This window comes from Toxotes jaculatrix, chromosome 16 (genome assembly GCF_017976425.1).
Source record: "Toxotes jaculatrix isolate fToxJac2 chromosome 16, fToxJac2.pri, whole genome shotgun sequence".
Lineage (NCBI taxonomy): Eukaryota > Metazoa > Chordata > Actinopteri > Toxotidae > Toxotes > Toxotes jaculatrix.
In genome coordinates this window covers 12732726-12755893 of record NC_054409.1, presented here as the reverse complement: position 1 = coordinate 12755893, position 23168 = coordinate 12732726, and positions in this window count along the sequence as shown.

The following is a 23168-nucleotide window of genomic DNA, read 5'->3' as shown; positions in this document are numbered from 1 at the left end:
GGTTAAACAGCATAATTGAACATTTGTAAGTATGAAGTTTGTTGTCAGTGTGTGCAGGATAAAAGTCAGTCCCTTCTGCTCTCTTCTTCACTCGCTTTGTGCATTTAATTTCAGGAGGCAGCTGACAGCCAATTATCCGCTCTGTGGTGCGGACACTATGTTGGACTCCAGCCTAGGAGTGTTAAAAATGAGAAACCAGCAACCTTCTGGTCGCAAACCCACTCCTCTCTAATCTCACGGTTGTGATGTTAAACACCAAAATCAGATCTCAATGCCCAGTCCAGCTTTTCTTGAGAGATTACTCCACACAGAGGTTAACATAGGTTCTTGACCTATTGTGTGAAGACCATGCATTATTTTTGTGTTTAAACAGATGGTGTTGCCTCATTTCAAGTTTCTGGAAATGATGGAGTCTGCACAAATCCAAAAGGCCTCCCTGGAAGTCAACCCTGCAGTTTTTTTTTTTGCATGGTCAGTTCCAAGCTGTTGGCAGCACAACATGAGTTTAGATGGTTCTCCTCTCTCCTGGGCATGGGGAGTTTGTTATTGGAGGCCAGACACAGTGGTATCCTGTGGTAGAAAGTTTGACAGTTATTGGCGCACAGTGTAGAGTGGACGAGAGCACACCAGTGCTTATAGTAAAGTGGTAAACCAGGGAGAGAGCAGGCACTAAGAAATTGTTTTCAATCTGTCATGGCATCAGCTACCCCACACAGATTGAAGGGCGATGTTCAGCTAGGGAAGATTTTTTTTTTTCTTTCTTTTTGTGGGGCACTTCTGGTGTCCACTGAGCCAGAGGCTTGTCAGACAAAAATGAGAGGCAGCACACAGGGCAGGCTGAAAAAAATTCCAGCCAGTAAAATCTGCCCATTTCCAACACTGCTTGCTTGCCATCCATTTCCTTCTTTGTCCTGTGGAGGGACATAAAGAGAACTTCCAGGCAGCGAGTGCTCAAGCGACAAAAAAGGATAATGTGTGTTTGTGTTGAGCAGAGCACAGCAGGCAAGAGGGCAAAGCATTACACCAAAAAATGTTTTCTGTGTCATCAAACTGCTTCTCTTCAGATACTCAGCCTTAACTGACCAGAAGCAAAGTAAATGTGGTGTTTATTTGTTAAACAGCCTGGTCCAGAGACCAGTAGTATTTATTATAAAATACACAAAGCATTGTCTAGTGTCTAGAGATCTAGAGAGGCACTGTAGCTTTATTTTGGCTGTGTAGGTTTAAATAGGACACAGAAAGAGACAGGACACAACAGACATTAGATAAGCAGTGTATGAAATATTCATCAAGGTTTACATCCAGCAACAGGACACACAGATCAAATCATCATGTACTGTAGCAATGGAGGCAGAAGTGCTGGCTTTCAGATTTCTCTGCCCTGGTAAACTTATTTTCACCCTTCCTCCGATGTGCCTCTCCACGGTGCGCCCCCTCTTCATCACTCCGCAGCTTTCGTTTCTGTGGCTGACACCGCAGGGCTCACAGCAGCACACGTGAGAGGAGACTTGGCACATGAACATGATAGGCAGCAAAGAATGCTCCAGACGCGAGTCTGCAGTCTGGTGTGACACGCCGTGAATATCATATCACATTTTAATAGACACCATGGCGCCCAATTCTGCCAGTGCCTAAACTCTGATTATAAGTTGATGCCAAACTCCCTGAGAAATATGAAAAGAAAACCTCACTCTTTATTTTCTACCTAGGTGAAAAGTTTCCTCTCATCTGGCTGCCTTGTTTCTTGTCTGATGCATCCCACTGCTCTTCCTCAGCTCGGTTTCCGTTAATGGGTGCTAACTGCCCCAGCTAGGAGACTCCAGCATTTATCCACGGCAGTTCCACGGGCTAGATTATGAATTAGTCAGGGAGCTCAGAGGGTAAACAACAACATAATTAGGGAACTCCACCATCACATTGTGCACACTGTTATAAGGAATTTGTTTGTTTCTGTATTCCTCTGAGACGCACATAATCTCTGCACACATTTTGGCAGCGCAGGAGCAAAAGTGTAAGAGCTCTTGCACAGTATCTGAGAGTGGATATTGAAAATATGACTATTCAACCAAATTTCTTGGTTCTTTTTGTACCCAGGGAGGCTTTGTCCACAAATTTAAAAAGTATTCAGTAAATTAACAAGGGGGCTTGATTTAAATAATAGTAATAGAAAACAGGCATTCTTCTTGTTTGAGATGGCAGTTTCTTTAACTTGATCTCTTCTTGAAATCTTCCTGTTGTTTTTTATTTTTTTTTTTTTTTACATTTCAAAAAGTTGAATATCCCCATGTCTCTAATTAAAAAGTCCACTCTGCACCTACAATTCTAATTTGGGCTGTTGCAAATGTCAATCTTCATTCTGAAACTCAGGCTTTTGCCGATTCAAAGATCAACAAAAATATTTAAAGAGGAACACCAACAACTTTGAGTATTAAAGTCTTTTTACAGGACTTGATGAGTACTACTGCAAATGTAGAAAAAAAGAACTCTTGTAAAGCTTTTACTGACTCTAGAGGGAGCTGCATGAAATCTTACAAATTTGGCTTAAAAATAAATAAATAAATAAAAATAAAATGTGTTAGAAAGAAGTGAGTTTACCAGACCGTGGTAGCTCGCTCCTCATCTCTGCTTCAGACTAGTGGTTCAAGGCTGACTTTAGCTGCTACTGGTATAGCACACCCAGAATCTCTGACCAAACTGGTTGAGTTGGATTATGAATAATGTGTGAAAGAGACAAACAGAAATGGCCCCCAAGTGCACGGTGGCAAAGAAACTGCAATTGCAATCACCACTGTTGCTGAATAAATTAAATTGCTCGTGAGGAACATGTCTACATGTCTCTCTGTCCTAGAGTTTCTATCTGGATGCCTCATCTCACTCTGGTTGATGGATTGGTGATGAAAACCCTAAGACCTAGTGGCAGGTCAGACTTATCCATCGCCATCTCTGAGACCTGTGTAGCCACCAGAGCAGCAAAGCAACAACCATCATTCATGACTGGAGCAGCCAGGGGAGATACCAGGGTCTGGTCTACAGCATTCAGACATGCTCCGTAATCACTCATGTCACCCCGTAATGCACTGGGAGTATCTACAGTGATGGATAGTCATCATCTCCTTTACTCCCTCATTTTGTTTCATGCTCTCTTCTCTCCTGATACTCTCATTCTCTCAGTCGTACACTTTCTCATTTATTCCACATTGCTCCATTTGTCTCTGTGTTTCTCTTCACCCCCTCTATCTCAGACTTGACTTCACTCTTTGTGGTATTAATGTCGTGACCTGCAAGAAGCTGCAGAAAGCTCTCACTGTAATAACAGCCCGTGTTGACAACTTCCGAACTATGCTACCTGATGAAATTTTCAATTTTACAAACAATTTCCCGCAGGTACAGCAGTGCGGTGCCTGAGGGAGCAAATTACACATGTTTCGTGTAACAAAAACAAAGAGATCTCTGGGGTTTCTTGCATCTTCCATTTCTGTGCACAGTACCTTCTGCTCATTGATACATGTTGATGCATCAAGATTAAATGTTTGTTTTAAGACATAGGACAGAACACTATGAAAAGGATCGAAGTTTAATCACTTTCTTTAAATAGAGATCACCCCTTAGTGCTTTGAGAGTGTCTCATGTGCCCTCCACCAAACAGACAATGACTGGATTTCTATGTAAACCTTGATCTGAACACAGTGACTGTAATCCATATAGAGGAATGATGAAGAGGAGCAGTGCTGGATCAGTTCTTTGAGCAGTGTAAAGAGCAAGCACAGGTTAAAAGGCTCAAAAAAAATGTGCTCAGTGTTCAGTTTATCTTGGCTCAAACTCAACACTTTTCAGTGGTATAAGCGGTGTAAGGTTCCTTTATTTGATAATAACAAATAATAGTTAAAAATAGTTGTATGTGTTAATTTGGCATCTGTGCAGTTCATCAAGGCAAACCAACCATGACAGCCCACTATCCTTAGGGTTTATGAAATATTACTATGATGTTTCCTTCAGAGTGTTAATTGTTTAACCCTCACCATACCTGAAGCCTGTATTATTTGTCATAACCATGCTGGTCTCCTGTCAATAACAGGAACTTGGATGTGGTAGTGGGGTTTTTTTAGTACCATCTAATACTGATGCAATTACCTGGTGCGTCAATATTAGATGCAAGTCAAACATTTGCAAGCAAATCATTTATTCATGGAGTGCCCTTTCGTGATTGAGGGTATAGTTTATATCAATCTGGGCCCAAATACCAATCACAGCTTTGAATAAATCCTGAATTTAAAAGGATAGTTTGATATTTTGGGAAATATGATTATACGCTCTCTTGCTGAGAGTTAGATAAGAAGACTGATGCCGCTCTCCCAGTTCTCTGTTCAGTGTGAAGCTAGAGATAGCAGCCAGTTAGATTGCTTTATCATAAAGGCTGGAAACAGGGGGAAACAGCTGCTCTAGATCTGCCCAAAGGTACTGTAACAAAATCCGCCTAGTACCCCAGCCTTAGCCTCCCAACATACCAAACTATTCCTTCAACCAAGCTCCAACAACAAATTGCAAATCTGTAATGGGACCAAAGTGCTGAAACCTTACCTGCTGTGGGAGAAGGGATTTCCAGCAGCATCAGGTAGCTTTCTCAACAGTGGCCACAAAACTACAAGTGCAAGAATTTCTCTACTTTGGTTCATTATAAGGGACATATGAGCTGCTCACCAGTAGGAATATTGATACATTGACCACGGCCCTGGCAGTCCCACAGGTCGGTAGCCTGTTAGATAAAACTGAGCAGCAGCACACAGAGTCAGGAAACCAAAGCATTTTAAGACACAGCACCTCACACGAAAGAAGCATCCCCTCTCAGATGTCAGTAAGCAGTATCTTCAGAACTACTTTTGTTTAAATTTGAAAAACGTTTGGGTAAATTAATGTATCGTAATTTTATTAAAACATGTTGTACAATGTCACAGATAACTTACCTGCATACATGGTGATAGCAGAAGGCATGTTTAGCTACACTCAGCAGGTCTACCCTTCACATACTTTCTGCTGAGCTATTTCAAGATCAGAATGCATGTTCAGTCACATCAGTTCCACTCGGGGTGAACGTGTACAACGTTATGCAAAAACCACGGTGCAATGCGTTTCACAAACTCTGAGTTTAAAAGTACTGATGTGAGATTCAGAGGCTTCAGAGTCCTCTGTCTTCACTTTCATCCCCATTTATCAAATTATGTGTACTTTAAAATATGCACATGCTTAAATTTAGTGTCACTAAGATTTTCTTTAAAAGTCTGTTTCTTCTGTCTTTCTTTATGTGTGCAACAGAGAGAGAGACAGAGAGAAATGAAGAAACTGAGCCTCAGACAGAGGGGACAACCACTGAGCATGAACTGATGTTAGACACAGCAGAATGAGTCTGACAAAACACAAATGCCTAGTAAAGATAGAAAAACTTAAAAAAAAAAAAAAAAAAACAAGAGGGCCAGTAGCCTTTCATACATATTTTTATGACTCATACAAGATAAAACCCCCTCAGGGCTGGAAGGCTCTGTTAAATAGATCTAAAGCTCTATCAGTCTCCTACTTCCCCGCCATTTTGGGAGGCACTGCTCTGTTTTCAGTGTGAGAACCAAAGAGCTGCTTAAACAGATTATTACATTTTGCATATTATTTCCCCTGCAAGCTGCACTGATCAGATTGGTCATGGATCAGGGGGCAGGCGGGTTTAGGCAGAAATAGATATTGCATAGCTTCTGGCTTCTCAGCCTTATTACAAACCATTAAAAGGCATTTTGCAGTCTTCCTTCTTAATGTCATTTCCTTCCCCCTGAGAGGAGTCTTGTTTTGCTAAATGGAGTTCCAATCACAGGCCTGATGCTTCCTTAATGAAAAGTAAATAGAAGGTGAACAAATGAGAAACTATTGACATTGACAATACAAAAAAACTCTTGATTTGTATCAACATTTTGACTTCATTTAATTCAGACCGGAAGAAATCTCGACACACATGGCAGTTGGCATATTGTTGGAATGAATTTAATTATCAAGACTTGACAAAGTTTTTCTTTATGACATTCGGATGATTGTTCCTGTTACAGTAAAGCTTGTAAAGCACTGTATCTGCCATCAGAGACAACTAGAGACCATCTTACATTGACATTCAACCAAACCCATCTTTGAACTGGTGCTTCATTTTGATCACTCCTACACATCTGTACATTTTTGTGAGTGTATGTTGCACGTTTGTGATGCTGTCGCGGTGACAAACCCTGTCTACAGACAGACTCACATGTGCCTCAGGTGTTTCCTGCTACAATACGCAGGTACACGAGGTGAAAGCAATACCAACCGCACTGTCGTGGCAGGTGACAAGTTCATTGACTGTAGGAAAATGGGTAGATTGGTGTCTACCTTGAGCTCAAGATGCTGGAGAGAAATATCATTTAAATGCTACTTCTATCTAATTTATCAGTACTTCACCAGTCATTTATTATCCACTGATTGTATTCCAAACATTCTCTCTGGCATCATACAAGGATGTCTTTCAGCACAACAGGAATTAAACAAAGTAAACTTGCCAAAATAAAACTTCACAAAACAGCAGCTGTGGTCTTAGATAATCACAAAATAATTTCTTTTTGTAGTGAACAAGAAAGAACAAGAAGATCTAATAAACTCCCTTGAAGTACGGGCTACTAAGTGAAAACATCTGTTTAATAATGTAACTACCAAAAATCATTTGAGACCCATAAAATACCTTGGTTAAGATATTGGCTTCTTATCTCCAGGGTTGCACTGGCCCAGTGACTGATGAGAGTGCTGGCTTGCTCTGATTTACACAACCATATTGATATAGGATGCTTGATTAAGATGGTTTTCAAGCTCAGGGCTGGGTGGAAAGATCCATGGGAGACGTGCCACGAGCAAATGGGAGTCCAGTGGATGCACTTGAAGAAATTAAAAAGAGGAGTATGAGCAATGGCAATTACAGAAATGATTCCCGGCAAGTGAGGAAAGGGGGCATGGTGAGATGTCTGTTGCATTTTAAGAGCCTTTACACTCGTGGCCACATCTGTGAAGGAACAATGATTTAGGGAGGGCTTGCTTTTGTTAGATCTAATCAATCAGCTAAAAGCAGGAATGACCACAGAAAGCTTCCAGTGTTGTGCAGGCCACATTCCCTGTTGTTCATTTTCACGTGTATGTAATCCTATTAAATCTTTGACTAGCGAGGCTTTGCTGAACTTGCCATTCTCCCTTTCACTTACAGAAAAAGAAAATACAGCAAATGTCTTAAAATGCAATATACAAATTACATTTACTGTTTTTTTTTTGTTATTATTGTCCAACTTAACAGCGACTTGTACCCTGTATGAGCAGTGTTTTCAACTGCTGACAATCAGTCTACTCTGGTTTACAAACTCATGATTAAGTTCTTAGCTGGAACTCAGCGTTTGTTGAGGCAAAAGATAGCAGTTTTCAGCCATTGTTGTTCAAGTGTTACCAGAGAATACTTAAGTGTTAGAGAAACAAATCACAGATTGTTACCCACAGAGAAAATTACTTTTTTGGTTCCAAAATGATGAAGTGCGTCAATCACCACACTATTTGAAGGCTTGCTGACTGACCAGCTTTGTTCACTCCATAATACACTATCACTTACCGCTGGTTAAAAATACCGTATGATTAGTTGTGTTCCACATTGCAGTGGGCCAAAGTTGAAATAAGGGAAACACATTTTGAGTTATGAATTTTATGGTCCATTTCATATCCAAGTAAAATGTTATTTAACTACTCCACTTTCCAACACATTTCTAGATAATTAGAGAGCATGTGCCTGACTCACCTCAGTTATCATTCAGGAATTAAAAGAATACAGTGTGAATGTGTGTGTGTGTGTGAGAGAGAGAGAGAGAGTCCTCCTTTACTTCTGTCTTTATGAAAACCAATTTGTGTACCAGGCCATCAGAGTGAGGATACTTTTGCTTTATTTTTTTAAGGACTGTTTGAGGGCTAGGATTGGTTGCACTGTTAAGATTAGAATAATGATGGTAAGCATAAGCACTGAAATTCAAGGGCTTGTTTGTGGGCATCCACTTTAATCGAAATATGTCAGGTTCGGTATAACTGAGGCAATTCCTGATGTAGCCACAAACAAGTTAAACAGAATAAAGTGAGAGCATTTTTAACATGTGTGACCTCACTACAAATGAAACCCATGATGACTGACATTCCCATCAGGTAATACATACCTCATTACCACTACACCTACCGCTACAATAAGGACATATTGTGTGAATCTTTATTGCTACAGAAAAATGCAGACAGTTTAAGGCAGACATTTGATTTTTAACTTCAGGCTGAAAGAACAATATTAGACTATGGGTTTCCATCCAAATTCAGCACAAATTTAAACTGAATTTTGAGATATTTGGCAAAAGAAAATGCAAATTAATTCTTGTTTCAATCCTCCGCTCTTTTGCAAATATTAGAGTCAAGATAAATAGCTTGCAGCTCATGCTCCAGCATGAGTGCTGCAAGCTAACAATGCATGTGTCTGGATCTTAATGAGATCAATGGATTTTCCATTTAAAAAACACATACAGTACATTACCACTGTTTGACTGATTACTTGGCTCATCAAGATGGAAACATTAAAAATAAGTTATGATTCTGCTTTGAAATGACCAGGTTCACATCTTAGATCCGAAGGTCTAGTTTCATTGCATCACTCTGAAAAATGGGCTATTAAATTACCTTGCGAGATAATAAAACTGCTTATGTGACCTGAACAAATTGGCCTCCTTGATGATGACGTTAAAATCATTCATTGACTGGCTATGATTCCAGTAAACTGAGAAAAAGCATTACTGATTATGGTATCCTGTAGGCAGCTCTGCCCTTTTAATTGCTATGCAGACGTTCCTTATTTAGGGTGATGATTGTGCCTTACACTTCAGCAATCAGTTATTCTACACTTTTATGCTACACAATGAAAGGACTGTGGAAATCGTGTAAATTATTCCGACTGCATTACACTCCGAGCTCGATCCCAAAACCCACCCTCATTATTCTCATCCCAACTGCCTAATTATTTCCCATGCAAAAACATTGGGGAAAGAATATGCAACTTTAAAATGTGCGGACAGTAATAAAGCTGAGGCCCTGGAAACTTTACTGCTCTCTATACCTTATGCAACCCATGGCTCTCCATTTCATTTCTTTCTGCTCACTTCATTTCTTTGTGTGTCTTTCTTCAGCCAAGTTCAGTGTCTGACTTAAAATGTCAGGGACATTGCATCAAGTCTGAGATTTCAAAAGAATACAAGCTAATAAAACTTCCTCTTCTCATGTCCTCTTTTCACAACACCTGTGCTATTTTTACCTGAAGAGGCAGAAATGTACATGTTAAAAACTGGCCCATATATATTTTACTGTATGCACAGTTAGTACATCCAGAGGAAATTTCTTGCTGTCCGATTAAACCCTGACCAACCCGTCTGTCTTATTTTCTTACTTGTCTTTTTCTCACCATTCAAGTGGTACAGTAATGTGCAGCACTACTTCCTGTAGTACAGTATTGTCCTAATAATGCATCAGAGGGTGTAGTAACATAGTTTGTTCCAGCACTATTAATTGTACAGACAGAGCATTTGTAAGTCATCAGCAAAACTTGTGGCACCTCTAGGGATTGTTTGCATTAACTTCCAAGGCTTCATTTACTTTAATTTCTGTAGGAAAGCTGTAAGTGAAGGACCGACCTCTTTGTTCCGTTAAGTAGGAAAAATGGATGACATTGTAAATGGATGAAGTAAATGTGACACCAATACTTGAAGCTTTTAGGAAACAGCTGTGGTTTCCCATGGCTGCTTCCCTCCTCCCAGGCCAAACCATAGGAGCTGCTCTTCCGAATCTCATCCAATCACTCTGTGGGTGGAGTGTGGCTGTAAAGATAGATTCTGATTACAGCAGCAAGTCAGAGGTCAGTGTGCAGGTTGACTGACAGTCCATCATACGTGGCCATTAAAGGGCTTAAAAGCTTTTCTGCATGATGAGCACCACTAATATTTACTGTCTTAGAGTGCTCTTCATCTAAATAAAGTGCCACCCTTTCAAGCACTTGGGCCTAGCTTTTTAATTCAGGTGCTTCTTAAGAATGTGTAAGGTCTTAAATCTGAACTTAAAAATTCAGCTCACTGATTTAAAGTCAACACTGACTAGGCGCAAAATAATGAAACAGAACATGTTAATACATTGTAGAAATGCATGTCGCCTATACAAAGCCAATTTACTTGGTGTTCATAGCAATTTTCTTAATCGAAAAAAAATTTCTTTTGTGAAATACTATTGTTAGCTTACTGAAACTGACATTCCTTAAATGCCAGTCATCCAATGTGTAATTTCATTTGACAATACTAAAATTGCTTCTAATCTGAAGTTAAGATAGACACATCGCATCCATGTGGCAGGAGTTTAGACAGAGAAGTTGCCTGTTTGTAGACTCTTTCGTTTAGTGCCTTAACCCCTACAATATCTTTTGGTCAGACTCCCTACACACAGTTCTCTCACTCTGTGATCTGTCTTGCAGAAGAAGGAATTCCACCTGACATGTAGACAATGGATCATAAAAGTTGCAGGCAGCAAAGTTAAAATCTCAATATCCTGTGCTACCACAGCAGTATCATGCTCTTTCCAGAAATCAATACTGAACCACCAAACGATACATCAACAGGCTGTAGCTGGAGCAGGATTAGCTGGCGTGAGTCACTTCTGACACACAGGCTGAATTAGTAGAATCTAGATTGTTCATGGTATTTCGATTTTGCCTCCCATCAAAACTCAGGCAGTTTTACACGTCCCATAAAATCTATCTAATCAGCTGTAGAAAATGCATATCAGTTCCACAACCCAAACCTCTCAGCAGCATGTTTTACTTTGGCCAGAACAATTGCAGCCGGTGGCATTTGCTGCTTTATTCTGTGCTTTAGTCTTTACTCAGCCAAAGTGAAAATGGAGACAGAAACAATAACAGTAGTATCCTACCTTCAATCAAATAGTTACATTTATGCATGGGTTGAGAAGTTGTACTCTCCTCTTCTCTCTCCACACAGCATCCATAATACCTGAATGCTGCTCTTATCGATTTTAGTAGTAGGATGACCTTACTGGCCATTGGGCTCAGTCCCTGCTGAAGCCATTTGCAACTGTTTCCAGTCTGAATTGGGAACCCTGCAGTGGCCTTCCTATATAGAGGAAGTGCACAGCACTTTTTTTTGGTGTGGAATTTGGCAAAAATAATAATGCACCTGCAGGTCTAAAGTTTCATTTTCTGGATTTTTGATCCATTCACTATGACCACATGGCATCATGACAGGGACATAAATCACCTGGACAGAGTGAGCAGGGGCAGAGGCCCTAACAATTGCCAGATGTACCCCAGCAGGTGTCTATAATTTCTGACTCCCACAGGCAGAGGCAGACCTGACTGGACCACGACTGGTCTCAGTCACACCCACACCTTAGGGAAGGTTTATCAGTACTCAACTCTGCTCTTGCTCCACTTTATGTTCTACCAAACAGAATGTGAGAGATTCATACAGATGCATACATCAAAGTACACTAATGCACATAGATAAACTGTCTCAGATTGAAATGACTGCCTTTTATATTTGTATCCATTTGTTACAGACGCTCTTGTGATCATGAGTCACCAAGTTCTGATCCGGAAAAACACATGAAAAGGTTCACAGTTCACACTTTTAACTTGAAAGTGCTGCTCACTGTCTGTTTCTCACTTTCAGCTTCCTTTTTTTTTGGCAATAGACTCTTTATATCTATCCACAACGGTCCTGAGAGAAGCTCTTTGAAGGCATTTTTGAACCTTTTGCAGCTGAAAGCTGTCATTGGTTATTCACTGTTTTAGCTTCTCTCTGCCCCTTCAAACGTCTTCATCTTCCAGCTGAACTGTGTTATGGTATGGTATAGAGAATCTCAGTTTACACTGTAAAAAACCGAAGGGAACATTTGTACAATAAATTTCAAAAAGACTTGAAATAAAGAAAAAAATATACCTTCCTCATAAAAAAGCTGTAATATATAGCAAACAGGCTTACTGTATGGGCTTGAACATTTATGTGACTGTCATAGTTGTGACAGCACTGTCAGTTCTCTCTCTTTGGAGCCAGTTGGAACTTAGTAGAAATTACTATCAGCAATTGTCTTTAATGAATATATTAAAAATATATAATATTTGAACTGTTGAATGCATAGTTTTCTATTGTTCATTGATCACTTATTTTCCATGTCAAGTACTCAAGTCAAATTCAGACTGGTATTTGACCTGTGGCATCCTCAATTTCTCTGTGAAGTTTGTCTGTTTACCTTTTTCCAGTCCTAGCCTGGCTTAAAGGATTCCAATTTGCTGAGTTATTAATGGTGACTGCTCAGTGCTTAGACTATTGGATATCAATGGCTGCCACAGTCCCCAAAACAGTGGAACAGGGCTTGTACTGTATGGTAGCACCATTGCTCAAATGCATGGTGCTTTACTATCAGCAACAGACGGTTTTGTCAAATTCACCTACCTGTACTGTCATCTAGTGACTTACAACAGATGTGCCAATGAACTCCATCTTGTCTCAAACTAATTTATGAGTTTGACTTAACTGAAATGTTTGACCAAAAGCCAAAAACGCTGGTCCACTTCCAAAATAGAGCACCATTTTATTATTGGAATGGTTGGAAAATGTAGAGTATAATGTTGTGATTTCCACACAACTATCCATTTCTCAGAGTGGCAGGAATTCTAATCTGCAGTGTAAGTTATGCAATGTGCTAATCACCTGATTAGTGTGAAGAGCCCTGTACCAAACAATAATGAATATTTTTTTTTCTGTAAGGACAGTAGTGGAAGTTTTGGAAGATGCAGAATGAGTAGCACTAGCAATAGTAGTGCTTCTCTTAGTTTTTGAAAAGGGAGAAGTAACATTCCTGGCAGTGGTATACTAGCAGCAGTAGAATAAATATTTAATCATCACATAAGTTTAAGTAACATAGCCTTTTACATCACATTGAAGAGGTAAGGTTATTCTAAAGCATACAGGGATATTTAGGGAGAAAAATAAAAATTCCGGTCATCTGAAGTTTTGACACGAAAACAGTCCTTGATGTCAACATTATAAACAAGATCAACAGCTGATCTCCAGAATTTTGTCCTACTCTGGAAACGATATGGCGTACAACAAGCTAACAAAATATGCATGTTTTTCTCTATATTGGAATCAATCCAGATATAAATGTCTGCCAAGCTTGTAAATAATGCTTTTATGTGGTCCTGGTGCTTTGGAATAATGTTTAATCATAAACTCCCATCTGCCAGCTTTACTCTTGACAAGGCCCTCAATGGTCTTTCTCATCCTCTTTGACTATGATCTACAACTCAAATGTATCGTGGAGCATCCCAGCCATTAACAGCTTAAGAGTTTCATAGCTGGAATCAATAATGCATCATGTTTTGCTTTACCAACTCCTCCACAGCTCGTTACAAAAAGACTTTAAGGGAAACAGGTCCAAGGGCAAACTGTAAGACAGATGGATAGATGAAAAATAGGAAAAACAAAAACAGTGAATGACAAAAAAAAGAGAAAAAAACAGGTAGTGGTCAGCCTGAAGAGACTTGTCTGCGGGGGGAAAAAGCATAACAACCGCAGTATTAGACAAACTTCCCATCCTGATTTGTCCTGCTGCTACGAGCTGTCAATAAATCTCAAACCACTCTAAGAGATCACTGATGCCTGCTAAGCAGCATCTTTCATATCTGTGAAAAGTATTTTCATTCACAGCTTGACATTAAAAATTAGCTTTATTTCTCATGTAGAATTTAAAATTACTTTTTTTTTATAGTATGAAGGAAGTGTTGTGGTTTGTACTTTCATTCAGCAAAATCACCATACATTTTCTAATGTCCACACAACCCTACAGCCACACACACTGGATGTTTAAATCTAAAGCAAATATTCAGTAGCATTTCTTCATGTATATTTTTAGGAAATGTAGTGCATCCAATAAGAACGTACATAGTCATGCACCATAGTCACTGCACCACTACGGTGAAACCAGGTTGCACACATTAACCTCAGGATGTCTTCGGGTCCATCTCATTTCTCTTATTAACCTGCTCTCTTCCTTCACTTGCATCTTTTCATCACTCCACTGAGCAGCATTAGAAGAATTACCTCCTCAGTGATGGTGGGCCTGATCGATTTCCAGGTCAAGCAAGGACAAAAGAGAAATGAGATTTTACTTAGAACTTAGAGACAATATAATGTCTCTGGCTGAAAAGACCTTTCTCACAGTACACCCTCTGACTTGTCGAACACAGGTGTAACTAATAACATTAATGATGGCTGCATGTCTTTTAAATGAGGGCAATGTAACGCAGTGCTTTCAGTCTGACACACCCCCTGCAGCCCTATCAGATGAGCTCAATTAACCCTTCACCCCAACCATGTTCTAAATGTGTTCTCATGGGTAAACTGGATGTTATTTTTACACTATTAGTTATATATAGATGTAGATGTTGTGACATCAGTTTCATCCATGTATCTATTGCTTTTATGTACTTCAGCCATTAGTTGTCCCTACACTTCTTTCATTACTTTTAGCTGTTTCAACTGGTCATCGATACATTTAGCTAACTTTTTCAACCATTTATCCTCCACTTTTAGCTGACTATTTCGACTGCTTACCCGTGCATTTCATATGTGTTGTTTTAACCATTTCAAATCATGCATTGCTATTAACTGTATCTTTCAAACATTACTGTTTCAGCTTCTCTGCTCATTTCTAGCAAGTTTTGCTTTTACCCGCTCTAAGTTGCAATGTGGTGACAACTGAGAACATCGTCACCCAATCAGAAACTCACAATTACTATTTTTTAATTGAGATAGTTCAGTCAAATTAATTAGTTGAGCTTTCAATGTGCCCCCAGTTAATGATTGCTGTTGTAGGGCTCTGTGGCTCACTGACATGACTCACTGCAACGCATGGAAACGAGCCGTCTTTAATATTATTAGCTGCACCTCTGTCTTCTGACAAGTCACATGTTAAAGATGTACAAGGCCAGCCTGTCATTAATTACCATCATTACATTCACCTGCTGAGATTAGCTTAGTGGACCTTGTTAGAAACTTAATACACAGATGACAGTTTATTATTTTTCTTCTAAGATTGTTATTTTTACTTGAGCACTCATCAAAGACCTTTGTTCAGTGAAGCACGCTCTCTCACAGAGTGCATGCAGTGTATTCACAGTTTATGTAATGTATTTAGATTGGCTCTGAAACCATATGGCATGCATCAAAGATCAGTGCCTGTTTACCTATAGAATGCTGATGGCAGATTTATCAGCACACTCATTGGTCCTTCTTGGTGTCATTTGTGCCATATTCAGTTTCTTTGTGTGTGTGTGTGTGTGTGTGTGTGTTGGGGGGCAGTGTATATGCGTGAGTCAAGGTCATGAGGCAGACCTGTAAATGTACTTGATCAGAATGATGCTCTTTATCAAAATCCATCACATATTATACTGTGACACTGATTTGTGAAAAAAAGGACCATTTCATGTGGTTTAACGCTTGTGTGTGTGCACGTGTGGCATGAGTAGCATGGAGATAAATAATTTCATTTTGTCTCTAACTTCTGCATTTCATGAATTATTAAATTTGGAGCAGCAGTCACTCAGCAGTCAGGAGTAAGAAATCAGTGCTCAGAGGAGACTCACCTAAAAAAAAAATGAATTGGAGTTCTGCTGCTAATGAAATGCTTGCTCGGAGAGGGAATGAAGGATGGGAGATGGAAGTGACTGAACAAAATTGAATGTGTGACGCAAGAGGTTGATGCATTAGATTCACTTTTCCTTTGCCCTCTGCTCCGTTTCCTCTTGCATGGGTGTAACATGCATGAAATTAACGTATAGTAGTCTGTAGGGCAAAGGTCCGACACCAAATCCTCTGTGTCTGACAGATAAAGAAACTCTTTGAGGATGAATATGACGGGTCATAAGAAGAAATAATTAAAAAAAAGAAGAAGAAGAAGAAGCTTTTTACACTACACTATCGAAATCACGCAAATACATACATATAAAAATATTTTATGGTCTTTTAATGTTAGTAGGGTAGCCCCCAGCACCAGACTTAAATAAAGAATTTAAACCTGCTCTCACCTCCAGATTAATGCACTTATCTTTTAATACATGAGCTGATAGCTAAATAAAACTTCTAGTTCTTCTAATGCCAATTACTAACACTGTTAATTATTTGCTAATAAACATGGACTTATCTTTAACGATTTACGTTTACTACAGACCAACAGGGTAGATCTGTTTTTGTTCAGTGGGCTGAAACAGCAGTAAAAAAAAAAAACACAGCAGAAAACTGACTTGATGCACCAAATGCTTCATTTTGGGTAAAATGACCAAAGGTTGCAAGAAACTTCTTACATCTTACAATGTAACTCATTCAAACAGAGCTAGATTAAATTGACAGAATGGATGTAATTATATGCAGTTTATGCTCTGACATCAGGACATTTTGTATTTGTTAGATGTCCTAAATGTCTAAACCAGGAATTTTGTGCAGTGTGTCCAGACTCTAACCAGATGAGCTTAAATCAGCAGTTGCTGTAAAAACCAAATCTTCGCAAGCTGTGTATAAATTTTCACTTCCCTTGTTTTCACTCACAGCATGCATATTAGCTCAGCTTGGACAGCGCTGTCTGTCCACAATGACAGTGAACATCTGGTGTCATTTGTATTCCAGCTGTGAGTTTCATTCACACCCAACTGATGGTGGATGTTTTTTGCTTGTAGCCTGACAGAGTATTTTCCCTCATCTTTACTCAGAATATGTATGGCATTTATGAAAACCATTTACATTTGGCAAAGTTGCTGATGCATTTTGAAATCTCGAAAGGTTTCTTAAATACTTTTGGTCTTGTCCAAATGTAGACTTTTAGTTTTGTAAGTGTTATCTTTACCTGCATTTTTCCAATTTAATGAAATTTCTGGTGTGAATCGGATCAAAATGACAATTTTCTCTCAGTTTAAATACCAAACTTTTTTTTTTTTTTTTTTTGCTTTTACTTTGAATGGTTCAAACTCAGTTGTTGTTGATTTCCAGCTTCAAGCAATGTATAATATTTAGGCTGTAATACTTTCAGGTGGTAAGCTCAGCAACACAATATAGATGCTCAAATGCCACAAATATTGCAGGCATGACTGAAATATGAATGTCACACTCTTTCAAAGTCAGTGTAGGTATTCAGAGCCAAATTTCTCTATTTTAAAGCATTTGTGCTGGCTCACTTTAAGAATGTGACCTGACCCAGTCTGGAAGGTGGTGCTGACTGGATAATGAACACTGAGAAGGGTGAGAAAGATCTAGTAACAGTTTCAGACTCCTCCACTCACAGAGACAGACACTAGAAAAGCAGATGCCTGTCTCAGTCTCAAAAACTATTTCACCCCAGAGCTAACAAGCACCAGAGACCTCTAGTAGGTCAGCCATTTTTGTCATCTCCAGGGCTGTGTTCTTCTGAACTTTTAATAACCTTTAAACTACTATTTGATTGGAGGTCATGGGCCTTTGGGCAGGTACTCTCTAATTGGCTCATTTCTTTCTTCCTTGTGGTGACATTTTAGGTTTTCACATGTCTGTCACCCTGTCCCCCTGCTGACTGGAGCTCTCTCTTCCGACTACAGAGGCACAGCCCCCACTGAGAAAAAGCAGTAGGAACTTCTGAACTCCAGTCTCGTTGTTGAGCACTTGGAAGTCATCCTCACTGAATTATTTACATTGCAGCAAATTTTCTTTCTCACTTTTGTTATCTAGAAAATGAGTTTGTGGACTTGATTTTTAAATTAGCTGTGGGTTAGATTCATTTATTCAGTAGAGGATGAGAATGATCTCCTACAAAAAAAAAACACAAACCATTTTTATGCCTTTTGCCTTTATGCAATTTTTTTTTTAACGGCAAAAAAGTACACACCTACAAGGAAAACAGACCAAACTAAAAGACCTACAACTGAGAGGAGTGATAAACTGAGTGAGTCACATTTCCTAACAGTTAGAAAAGCAGCCCACTCATCACTGAAGACATGTTTTGTCCATGACTGTAATTAGCGGAAGAATAAACAGAGTATCTGACAGAAGAGCCACCCACATCTGTCTGATCAGCTCGGACTCAGATGGCTTTCTACAAGGACACTTATAAGTTCTACAACACATGTAGCATAATTTTTACAAGATTCTTGCCACAAGAATTGCCACAGTTGAGTTGCTGATAGGCTTGCAAGTGAAATAACTAAATTTAAAAATATTGATAGTTATGTGATTTGTGACTGAAAGCCACCCATCCTAGATTGCATGTTTTAGAGACTATCATTTGTCAGTGGCCATTTGCCATCTCTTGTTGTCCAATTGTGTACCTGGCAGGCAGTGACAGGGCTTCGCTGTGCCAAAAGGAGGCGTTTAGCCAGACACGTACTTAACTGAGAGCAATAATGCAGCACATATGGCGAAGAAGAAAGGCTGGGCACCATTGATGACTGAGGGAGCCATCTTTCTTTTATCGGGATATATCACTTGGCACCGATTAAACCAAATCTCTTGTTTGTATATTTGTGAAAACCCCAATCAGAGAACAGACCGGAGCTAATTCACTGGCCTGAAGCGATCTACCAAGAAGGACAGAGGAAACATAAGAGAAGCTTCTCGCTCTACACTCCACTTCTATGGCAGAATACTAACATCACATCCCATGTCTCATGCTGTCCTTTCTGTTTCTCATTTTTCCATTTTCGTGCCATTGCTTTGACTTTTTTTTCATTCATATTTCTTTTTATAGGCAAATGCGGTGTTGGGCACAGACTGTAGACTTCTGACCAATTATCTGCCTGGACCAGCTCTAAATTCTAGTATTTATCGCCAGTCCAATTAGTGGTCAAGAACAAAGCAGAAAGCAAAAAGAAAGAAAAAAGGTTCAAATATGAGTAGTAATGAGGGGTGGTTGGCAGAGAAAAAATGTTCAAGACCGTGTAAGTACTTCTGTGTTAAATACATAGTGTGTAGTTTACTTAAGGAATTTTTTACTTCTTTTAATTAGTTATGGCAGCTACATTGGGCCTTTGGGCTTCTACAGTTTTTACAATCCGATTATTTATTTATTTATTTAACTTGGCTTATTATCTTTACACAGTCACAAAATCATTTCAACAACTCAAGAAATCAGATTTTACTATGTTTATGTAAAAAGTGAGTCTGATGTACCATTAACAGGAACATACCCTCAAACATAAGGCTGAATACAGATGTAAGATTTTGAGCCACAACACAACTTGTTTGCTTATAGTATTGCGGCTGTTTTGCACAGCAGCTTTGCTCAAATCTTATCATAAACACAGTCGGCAGTGACCCAGCATAGGAATTATCTCTCACAGATTGGCGCCGCAGCCACTCAAAAAAAAACAAAGCCCCCTGGGAAAGCATTCACTCACCGGCGAGCTCGGCATTGTGCAAAATCTTCACCAATTTCCTTTATAGCTACGTCCTGAGCCATGATCCTCTGAAACGATATAATGGTCAGTGCTTTCATCCTTTCTTGTGGCACGCTGCTCCACAAGTTAGATTAGTTTTGATTTGGATAAAAAGATTGCTTCATCGTTGCAACTGTGTGACTGGTGTTAATTCTCCCAGCTTCTGACCGCTGCTGGAACTCCGTGGGCAAATTTGTCTGCAGTAAATTTCCAGATTTTGAGTCTGTCTGATAAGTGAAAGTTCACTTTTGTTATGAAACTCAGCAGAAACTTTGTCAGACTTAATGACATTTTATAATTGATAGAATTGATTAAAAATTAATAAATAATTGAAGCTCAGAACAGAACAGGACAGTAGATGAGATAAACTGTGGTCTACGCTGTAGCCTACTTTTCTCTGTAGCTGTTACTGTGACTTTCCTTCGCAGTTGTACGCACACACACACAGACACACACACACACACACATACATACTCTAAATTACACAGGCCCAAATTTAACATTGGTAATATCAAAACAACAGCAAGGCTGCTAAAAGAAAGTAAATGCCTCTGAACGACAACCAACAATAAGCACGACCCTGAAGATGGAGAGGTCAGTGTTAGGACAAATCAGCTCATATGGTATTTTTACACATGAATCCATGTGAAGTTGATTGAATAACTCACAGAAACAAATGACAAATTGTGCAAATGTGCAAATTGACAAATTAAGACCGTGACAACCACTGTAAGTATTTTGAACAAACTGCTTGTATGGTTTGGAGAATCACAGTAAAACATGATGCATTATGCTAGGCCAAATGAGACATAGCAAAGTCATAGTTAGTGTAAAAAATACAAAATCTCTTATCATTTTCTGTGGAGGACATGTGGGAGCTCCATTTTCCAGCTCACATAATTCCTGCAGAGGATGATCTGTCGCACTAAAATCCAACACTAAGAGAATCAGCCTCAGTCATTTTTCTGTAAGAACAGCGTTAAAGACCTCTGTGCACCTCCCTTTCATACACTCTTGTCTGTCATCTCCACTTTCCTCTTGTCCTTTTTATTTTCATTTTATGTCCCCGCTCCCTCGTGAATTCACTGGATCGCGTAGCTGATATCCTCCCAGCAGCCCTGTTATCAGAACATTTTCAACAGTGTGGACTGAAAATAGAAAGGAGGGGGTTGGGAGGTTACCTTGCTGTTGTCACCTTCGGGTTACAGATAAAAATTCCTGCACCAGCCCATGTGACCGTCACTGTGAATGTGCAAGACTTTGAGCACTTTATTATTGTCCCGGCTTTATTTCTGACTAATATTGAAGCTGTTATCATTCTGAGCTGAGTCAATATTTAACCAAAAGACCAAGACTCCTACATGATTATAACAAATAAGTGCTCTCTCCACCTCTGATGGAACCACTGAAGGAGAGACTTATCTGTGTTTTCAAAATGTCACTTCTTCAGCTGTTTGTTTAGCAAGACTCTTAAAGAATATCTCATAATCAGTTAATGCATTGTAAATATTGAAGTAAATGCTGAAGCAGAAAAAGACAAGTGCAAAGCTCCTAAAGAGTAAGTATGGCGTATGCACTGTTTTGGCTTATTTTTTTTTTTATTATTCACTCTGTTTTTCCCATTTATGTCTTTCTGCACTTATAATGGCTTCATCCCCTGCTGTGTCTGCCACTCACTCTAGGATGCTAAACGTTTTCACGTGTCCTAAATTGAGACTTTAACTGTGTGTTCATCTCAGTCCAAAACATTGCATGACATCTGTGCGAATGTGGGCCTCGAAATAGATTACGGTGAAGCTTTCGGAGCAGAAATTTCTGTGCAGTCTGAGAGGATTTCATGTACTCATCATTGTCGGGGTAACTTTCTCTCTCTCAGAAATAATGTAAAACATTTCACCTTCCTCAGCACCGTCTGTGCAATTGTCCTCTCAAGTATTGTCATCACTTCAGGACATTTGGATTCAATACAGATCCATTTTGAATGCTCACTGCGGAAATTAATGGAAATTTTGTTTGTCCTCCTCCTGCTCTTCAAATTGGTGAATTAATTTAGAGTATGCTTTGCTGAATTTTAAGCACTGTGTTTAAGCAACATTTTAACAGTTATACCCAACACACCGCTCTCTCTCATTTCCAATTTTATTTAATGAATGTGTCAGTGGCCTGGTACAGATTCCATACATTGCAAAAGCAGAGGAAATGAAACGTGTTCACCACAGAACATCTGCATAGAAGAGATCGCTTATGAGAAATATAATTCATTCAGTGTTTCTCCCATTTGAGTAACAACTTTCAACTCATTATGCAGCGAAAATTGCTAATTAATTCTTCCCACTCATAAATAGGAACTTTGGAAGAAGCAGAGATTGGTAAACTCGGGGTAAATTTTCTCAACTTCTTCAAAGCAAGATGCTCACAAGGTAGTGGGAAGTGAAATTCTGTCTCTTTTCCTTTGCAGTGGCAACATTAACACAGCCTGACAGGTCTGCATATGTCAGCAGTGTGAATATTTAGTGGTGAATCCCCGTCAGGGGTAGAATGGAAAAACATGGTTGTCAACAACAATAACACACTGTCATCAGCCAAAAAAAAATTACACATTTTGGTTGCATGTTTGTGTCCTGAGGTCGATTTGATGTTCTAAAGAGAACTCGAAGAGAGTCGACGTTGTCCTGCATCCCTGTCTCACACCATAAAACAGGCTGAAGGAGCAAGTGCTTTTTATTCTAATTTTAATTGTTTTGCTAAGGGCGTTATTTCACTGCAGATGGGGTGGTTTGTTGGAGGGGGGGCAAAACCAAAAAATAGAGTTCACATACCCAAATTAATTAGATATTTCCTTTTACTTAGTTCAAGCTGTCAAGTATGAGCACAGCTAGCACATAATGTTCTCTCCCTCACAATTTAAACTAAATAAAAGGAAATATCTAATTCTTTTGGATGTGAGAAGCCTTTTTGTGGTTTGGATGTATGACACTCTGCAGCCCCCCGCCCCCCTTTTTTTTTTCGTCTTTGGTTTGAGTGATGTTTATTACTTCTATTTTTTAAAACTGAACATCACTCAAAGAGAGGACACTACTGTAAACATGCAAACATGACATTATGTAACATGAAGTACTATAATGGAAATCAACAATGGATCTGAAGTAGGGCCAGTGCATAAACAACACAGAGGTTATAGCTGTTTTTTCTCATTCTATTTGAATGTATTTTTTCATACTGCCATCATGGAAAACACAATAACCAGTTCTGACATTTTAACAACTTCATTCCTCGTGTAATTGCCTAGCTTTTGAGAGTTCAAGATTTTGTTCTTTTCTTATTTATTAGTGCACATGTTTGGCAAAGCTTCAGGAGAACTCAAGGTTGAAACTAATTAATTTACTTGTTAATGGAGTGTAGAGAAAGTAAGGACGAGTAAGAAGGAGCAACAGTGTACAATATGTCCGTTGCCAGTTTTAAATGAGCATTTATTACTGGTAAATTGCTTTAATTAGGCCACATTTTTATAACTGGAAATGTTTCCAATGCCTGCATGTAATTGTAGATTTTTTAAATGACAAACATAAAAACCATGGAAGACCGTCCACACATA